This window comes from Vicia villosa, unplaced genomic scaffold (assembly GCF_029867415.1).
Source record: "Vicia villosa cultivar HV-30 ecotype Madison, WI unplaced genomic scaffold, Vvil1.0 ctg.000141F_1_1_1, whole genome shotgun sequence".
NCBI classification, from domain to species: Eukaryota; Viridiplantae; Streptophyta; class Magnoliopsida; order Fabales; family Fabaceae; genus Vicia; species Vicia villosa.
This window is the reverse complement of record NW_026705032.1, coordinates 273,824-282,232: the sequence shown is the minus strand read 5'-3', so window position 1 is coordinate 282,232 and position 8,409 is coordinate 273,824.

The following is an 8,409-nucleotide window of genomic DNA, read 5'->3' as shown; positions in this document are numbered from 1 at the left end:
GTAGGGTTTTAATTCTTCCTTTATTTAAACTGCGTGGTTAGTAATCCTAGGGAGTGCAAGATTATTAACTGAACCTAGATCACTAATTTACAAGATAAAATACTTGAATTGAATCACGTGATTGTGCACCCACACATGGTAACCTCTCTAGTTGCATGTTGCCTTATTACTGTTGCCTTGTTGCCTTACGAATTATGCCCATAAAATAGTCAAGTCCCTCGATTCCGAGGATACCTAAAGCAAAGTTGCCTTCAAAGTTATTAAAACTCCCTCGATGTTGCCTTATAAAGACGATTGTCCCAATTGCTAAGGTATCCTCGCATGATGCCTTAAATGACTATTATATCCTTCCCTTAGACTACCAGCCCTCTTTATGGCATGGGACAGTCTTATGGCAAACGATTTCTCGGTGACCCTTCAAATCCAATTGAAAGACTTCCTGCCCTCTTATGGTATGGATAGATCCTTTCACCTGAAAAGCTAAAAGAACGTTTTCAAACTTAGGGTAGTTGCTACTAATTGCTTGCTCTAATTCAAATTACTTTTTACACCTCTTTTCCAAATCAAATTCAAAAAGACTACGCTTATTCACAAGCTAAAGTTCTTCTTCGAAAATCTTTTCAAACAATTCAAACAATTCAAACATGTCAAACAAAGTGAGCTAAGCAATTAAGAGCCCATGGATAACCATGGATACAAAGGGTGCCTTACACCTTCCCTTTGTATAACTTACCCCTCGAACTCAAAATCTTTTCAAAAGGTATTTTCCTGTTCTTTTAGCCTTTCATAAAGATTGGATAAAATAAAAGTCGGTGGCGACTCTTGCTATCCGCACATTTCGATAAAGTCAGTTCACCGTATTACAGAACTGGCGACTCTACTGGGGACGCTTTCGATTAAAAGAGGGGTTACCTTAGAGTTTAGGATTCACTTTAATTGTTTGATTTGTCTGCTTTATATTTCAAAGGCTGTTTTGGGTATTTACTTGTGTGAAAGATCCTAACCCGGATCTGAGAACCTTAGGTAAATGGCATGAGACCAAGGAGACTGCACAGCGTATACTGATGTGGTTGATCTGGTGGCCATCGTTAGTGTGACACATTTGTTTGTCCTGGTGTTCCTTGGGATCCGACTTGAGGAAACACTTGGCTGCTGCGTGGTGTCATTAAGCACTAATTTGTCCCTAGAACCCTAGTTGAACTTAACTTTGGCCTATTAGAAAGTAGCGAGATGGCTGGATTTGGTTTCGACTGAAGTTGGTTGATACTCGAAGCTACACTCCTATGGACTGGACTTTCAGGACCTTCTCGGTCGGTGAATCGATTGCCGAACTGAGATAAGCGCCTTCGAGAAAGGTCAATGATATGAGCTCCCTAGAACCCGATCTTTATATAGGACAGGTTGAACCAACTAAACTTCAGTGGGGGAGGGTACTTACCTATGAACTTCACGCAAGCCTTTAAACTTAAGGACACTAGTGTGACTTGTCTGTGCTTGCTACTAACCCTTTGGTTTCCTTGCAGGTTTTTCTTGTGGGGCTCACTGGTCCTTATTACCTTACGTTTCGTCAGATGCATTGCATCCGCATAACATCATGACATCATGACATCATAAGCATAACATGATTTAACTAACCCTTTCAAGGATCTTAGGAATTTAGGACGCACAATTGCAGGTGCTCTTATCAAAGACTGAACTCTTTTCAAAGGGCAAGAGGATTTATTTTCCTCTAGCCACATACCTTCCAATTTAGAGACTTAACACCTATCAAGGGGCAAGAGGATTTATTTTCCTCTAGCCGCGTACCTTCAAATTCAGAAGTATCCCGAATCAGAGGCGATGACCCACTCGATATGGTGAGCTTGATTCTCAAAGGAGAACATCCAAAAATCAGAATTCTTCAGACAAAGATGCGATCAAATCATTTTCTAAAGTTGCTAACTAAATTCCTAAAGATCCCTGAAAATAATTGCATCTGCATTCATAACATTGCATCACAGGTTTCCACCACAGGTTTCTCACCTCCTCGCTGTTTATTTCAGTCTCATGAATCTCGAGCAATCAGTCAAAGACCTTCAAGCTCAGAATGCCCAGTTTCAAGATCTGATCCTGAACTTATCCAAGGGGCAAGATGAACTGAAAGCACTCCTGACCAAGAAAGAGAAAAGGCCTAGAAAATCTGTGGGTGTTCTTAACATGGGAAGAAGATTCCGAGGTCCACTCAAGAGGGCTGAAGAAGTCAAGGTTTCTAAAGAAGACGACGATGAACAAAAGGACGATGCTAGTGTCAAAACTGATGCAAAAAGCAACCATGATTATGCCAATCCCTCTGAGGAAGAAGAGGACTATCACCATGAGGATGAACACCCTGATGACAAATACAAGATGTTAGAAGAGCGTCTGAGAAGCGTGGAAATTCAGAAGGTACCTGGACAGGATTTTGAAGAGCTTGGACTCGTTCCTGGGGTCGTTATTCCTCCGAAATTCAAAATTCCAATTTTCGCAAAATACGATGGAGTCTCTTGTCCTAAGCTGCACTTGAAATCATATGTGAGGAAGATTCAACCTCATACTGCTGATAAGAAGCTATGGATCCACTTTTTCCAAGAGAGTTATCTGGAACTCAACTCGAATGGTACTATCAACTGGAAAGTACCAACATCCGTACTTGGGAAGATTTGGTTGTTGCTTTCTACCAGCAATACCAATACAATGCTGACCTCGCACCAACTCGCATGCAACTACAAAGCATGTCTATGGGACCCGAGGAAAGTTTCAAGGAGTATGCTCAAGAATGGAGAGATCTAGCTGGAAGAGTCAAAGCCTCCTTGACTGACAGAGAATTGGTTGATATGTTCATGAATACACTGACTGGTCCTTTCTACAGCCATTTACTTGGAAGCTCCTCGTCTGGTTTCACCGACCTCATACTGACTGGAGAACGTGTTGAAAGTGGTATCCGAAGCGGAAAAATTCAGGTGGCTACTTCTTCTGGTACTATTAAAAAGCCATACAATGGGAGGAATGACTCCAACACTGTTGGGGTAGTCTTGGTCCCTAGTCAGGCTCCAACACAACAACAACAAAAGACAGATAGACGTAAGCAACAAGGTGGCCAACGTACTTGGAAATCCAAACCCAAAAGGTCATTTACCCCACTACACATGTCATTGGCTCAAGCTTTGCAACACTTACTCGATCAGAGTCTGATAACTCTACTGCCTCCATACTTAGCTCCTGCTAATCCCGTCCCTGGGTACAAGCATCATGCAAGATGTGCTTACCATTCAAATAGTCCTGGTCATGATACAGAGGATTGTGGGCCATTGAAACACAAAATTCAAGACTTGATCGAAGAAGGGACCGTTGAATTCGGCTCACCAGAGGAGCCACACAAAGTCTAAAGGATGGTTGTTTAGATCATTAATTTACTCGCATTCGCAATTTCTTTCTTGTTTGTTTAAACATTCGTCTTATGTCAGACTCTATTTGTTTTATCATAATCATTAATGCATTACATACGTTTGTCTTGACTTATTTCTCTTCCTATTGCTATATTAAACTTTGTTTTTACTTATTTTGTTTACTTGGTTTTACTTTGTTTTGCTCCCGCTGAAGCTGTAAGCCTTTTAAGGGAGGATGACGAAAACGATACCACAACCTCATACAGTATGCTTTTGAACGGACTGTGTTGACGATGTACATGCATTGCTTCAATTCCTAAACACTGGAGATATAAGGATGTTAATCCCTCGTCAACCCCTTTGAGCCTAAGAAGTAGAAGTTTTCTTTCTCATACAATTTAAAACCCTTAATCATAACCTGGGGTAGGGTAGTTACTCAGTTAACTCAATTATACCAGGTGCTTTACGCAAGTGATGGATTCCCGTAATTCTCAAGTTAGGCAGTCAATATCCATTAAAAAAAAAAGAAAAGAAGAAGAAAAAATGTTAAGTCAAAACCTATGAAGGAGACTTATCAAGAACTAAAACATCCCGCTGACTGTAATCTCAAAATAATGCAGTTCAGGCAAAAGTTAGGGATAATAAAGTCAAAAAAAAAGAGGCCACTACAAATCCTCGACAAAAGAAAAATAATTACAAAAAAGGATGACTGCCTTTTCAAATAAACTTTCGGTGCTTCAACCATCATCAAATGTCAACATTACGACTTCAAGGCCTGCTAGAACTTAAATGCAAAGTTAACTGAGCATAAGATCGAAGAACATCACGAAGATTGGGATGGGTACAAATAAACTTTGAGCCTTTATCTTTTGTTTCTTAAACTGTGAACCAAGCCACGTTACAACCCTTGAAAGTCCTAACTGAAGCATGGTTTGTTCGAAAGCATACTGTTACCAAAGGTATCCTGACTCCTTAAAGTTTACTAAAAATCCTGAGTTGATATCATGTTTTTACAAATATCACTTTCTTACATATTTTGTTTTACTAAAATTGTTTTTAAACTCCAAGACAGACATATGCATTGCATTTTAATGAGTGTCATTATAAAACAATTTTGTCTATGTAAATTCAAATGTTTGGCATCAGGAAGAATCTGCATGGGGCATAATTAATGACTAAAAGTCCTCCCGACAAATAAATTTGTAGAGACGTCTCGTATGCATGACTCGATCAACTAAAAGCTCGTTTACACAAGGGGCATGGCATATTCATAGAACCTCTCAGAGGCACTGAGCAACCAGAGAAGTTAGTCCATCACTGGGGGCATGTCACATCAGTTACAAATATACTAGCATCAGATGATGTCAGTACCTGTATCTCCTTTGAAATTCTAATTCCAAACTCAAGTATCGAGCATATCAGGCTGCTGATTCCAGGGGCAGGTATATGCCCGCAAGCGAAAGACCATATATAGTTAAAAGTGTTTTTCAACAGGCGAGTACTCAAAGACAAGGGGCAATGAAAGATTTGAAAATCTATGGGAACCTTCCCCATAGAGCAGGATTTCATAATATATCCCCACATTTTCCCAATAGAAACTTGGTTCCCCAACAGAATTTATACCTCTGACATTTCCGGTTTCCCGACACAATCTTCTCCTCTAGCATGGTTTATTCAAACTCGTTGTTCCCATTAAAAGCGGACGCTCAGAAATCTAGTCGTATAGTGTGCTCATTTCTCTTGTCCCCGGGATACATCAGGATCAGATCACTCAAGTTAATCTCATCCCCAAACGAAGATCAAAAATCCCCAGCTGGATATCATTGAACGAAAGACAGGAATTCTCTTATCATTATCCCCAACGGCATACAGGGATTTATTTTCTCAATCAGCAATTGCTACACAAGAGTTATCAATATGCTTCGACTATATAGTCCATCCCTGCATCATTCATAAATACATGCATAACATACAATACTCTCGTTTATTTCGAGAATCTCAATACATGTATCATGACACTGCATAAAATTAATCTTCCCTTTTCAGGTCATTTCATAATCAAAAGAATATTATCATCCAAGTGCGGTACAAATACAATCGTATCAACGATCCAATCTCAACACTCAAGACAAATACAACTCTGACACTTAACTCCGGGTTATTATTCACAGATAATTCAGAAACAATCAAAGAAATTCATATCCTTTCTAGGAGCCTTTCTAGGTAGTCTTGTTTAAAATGTATCATATCCTTTCTAGGAACCTTTCTAGGTAATCTTTTCTAAGATGATCCATATCCTTTCTAGGAACCTTTCTAGGTAATCTTTTCTAAGATGATCCATATCCTTTCTAGGAACCTCTCTAGGTAGTCTTCTCTAAGACATTTATCATCCTTTCCAGGAACCTTTCTAGGTAATCTTTTCTAAGATATTTCATATCCTTTCCAAGAGCCTTTCTAGGTAGTCTTCTCTAAGACGTTTATTACCCTTTCTAGGAGCCTTTCTAGGTAGTCTCGTTTGAGACGTATCATATCCTCTCTAGGTGGTCTTCTCTAAGACATTCCCTACCCGTTTAGGCTAGTTTTGTTCAAAGACATATCTCAAACCTCTCAGAGATAATCTTACCATCTCTTTCCCTTTCAAGGAGCCTCTCCGTTAATCTTCTACAAGACAATTCTTCCCGAGCATTGGCAAAAGCCTAAACTCCTTTGCATCAGTCAGGAATCTACCCTATTCAAGAACCTCTTCAGGTAGTCTTCTGTAAGATATTACTTCGTTTTAATGAATCTCTCCTTCAATCAATGCATATGATCCCGTCTGAAAAGCATCTGCTTTAGAACAACAATTCTTCAAACATCTGATGGCATCTTCAAGCCCATCTCCAACAAGCGCCTTTCAATGCTTCAGGCTCGGATATAGTCTAACGAATGACTTATTCTAACTTTCGTATTCATCCAAAATCGACGGCATCTTTAAGCCCGTCTCCGGCAAAAGTCCCTGCTTCAGGTAGGGCAAATTCCTGGGTATTCTAGTGTTCAATCCTCTTCTACCTTCAGATTCCGACAGGCACATAAGCCAATCTACTTCCTCAGGTATAAGAAGATTGAACAGGGGCAGCTGTCATACCCCAAAATTTGCCCATCATATTTCAAAATATTTTGACTCATATGATCCTCAAATGCTCAAAGACATCCCTCCTAAACAATGTTCAAATAACTAGAGTTTTGTTGTTCTGAGGAAAAATCAATGGATCAAAAGCTCCAAGACATCTCATATGGCTTATGATGTTTTAAACTACCTCCATGACAAATTTCAGGTCTCGATTTGAAAGATTGATCACTCAATTGCTCAAACGATCAAGAATTGACTAGTTGATCTAAAAGTCAAAATGTGGTCAAAGTACAGTCAAAACTACTGATTTTTTGTCAACATCCTCATATTTGAGTATCATTCATCATTTGATCGAGTATTGATCATGATTCATCAAGAAAAGTTCAGAAATCAACAAAACCTAGAGTTTCTAAATTAGGGTTTTTAAGGAAAAAGTCAACTGAACTTTGACCGGCCATAACTCTCACATGGAACATCAGAAATTTCCCATCCAAAGTTCAATTTGAAGGAAATTTATTCCTCTACAATTTTGTCTCTCACATGCTAAGGCCAAAAATGCTTCATTTAAGAGATATGAGCCAAAACATTACAGGTCCTTCTATAGGATCGCAAAAAGTCATTTTTCTCAAAGCTCATAACTTGGACATGGTAAATTCAATTGAGATGAAACCAAAAGGGGTGTTTAAAGGACTCTTTGAGCTTTCTAAAAAGTATGGGAGCACCTTCATATGATTAAAAATGAGGGAGATACGCGTGGTACAAGTTGATCGATTTTCAAGAAATGCATGAAACCCTAAGTGAGGAATTTTGCTTTGTCAAGTAAGGGGCCCATGTTTTTGTGTTGGCCACGTGATTCCAAACTCCTAGGAGGCCCATAAGTCTATTTATATTTATTTTATGATTTTTTATTTCTTTTATTTTGAGTTTATTTATTTAAATTCAAATAAAACCAAAATAAAATCATAAATTAAATAACAAAAGACTTTGAGTTTAGTTTCAATCTTTTTCTCTCAATATAAAATTATTTTGGGACCCATAATTTAATCTAACATAATTATCTTTTGATTTTTATTCTTTTTATTTTGAGTTTATGCATTTAAATTAAAAATTAAATCAATAAAATCATAATTTAATTGACAAAAAATTATATGATTAATTTTATTGATCCTAATTGATTCAATAACACATGAAAGGCAAGATTGGAGAAAGATTGAACAAATTTAGTAAGGTTTCATATGATTTTCAATCAAATATTTTCCAAAAAATTTCTCTTACTAACCTCTTGATTTAAATCCAATTCTTTGGCCCTAATTCTCAACACTATATATATCTAACATAAACAAACCTTAAGGGACGGAAATAGGGGAGAAAAAACAAGGGTTCACGTTACCAAAGATATCAAGAACTAGGGCCTAAGAGATTTTTGATTCAAGTAATTCTCAGAGCAAAGCAGCCATTCCTCCCCACTCCTAAAGGTCCCAGGGAGTCATATATACTATCATTGGAGCTTGGAGCACGTACAAGAGAGCTGCACATTCACCAACGGTTTGCTATACCTTTTAAAATTCTAAACCTTTAATTCATGCAATTTCAATAAGTTTCGTGTGCATATATGTGTTCATGATCATATTTGGATGTGTTTAGAACCTTTGTTTTGAAGCTTTGACGTAAGAATGGTGAAACACCATTGTTAGGGCAAAATTGAGCTTTGCGTCGAATTCATCATTCCAGGCCGTTTCAGACTCTCTAAATACCACCATAAGATCTGTGATGCCCTAATTAAGTGATCTGGGCAAGTGGTTTGCTTGTTTGATGTTTGTTACTGCAGCTTTCAGACGGCACGTTTGGAAAGGAAGAACCTGCGGAAAAATCCGCAAGTAATTTCGAAGCAATTTC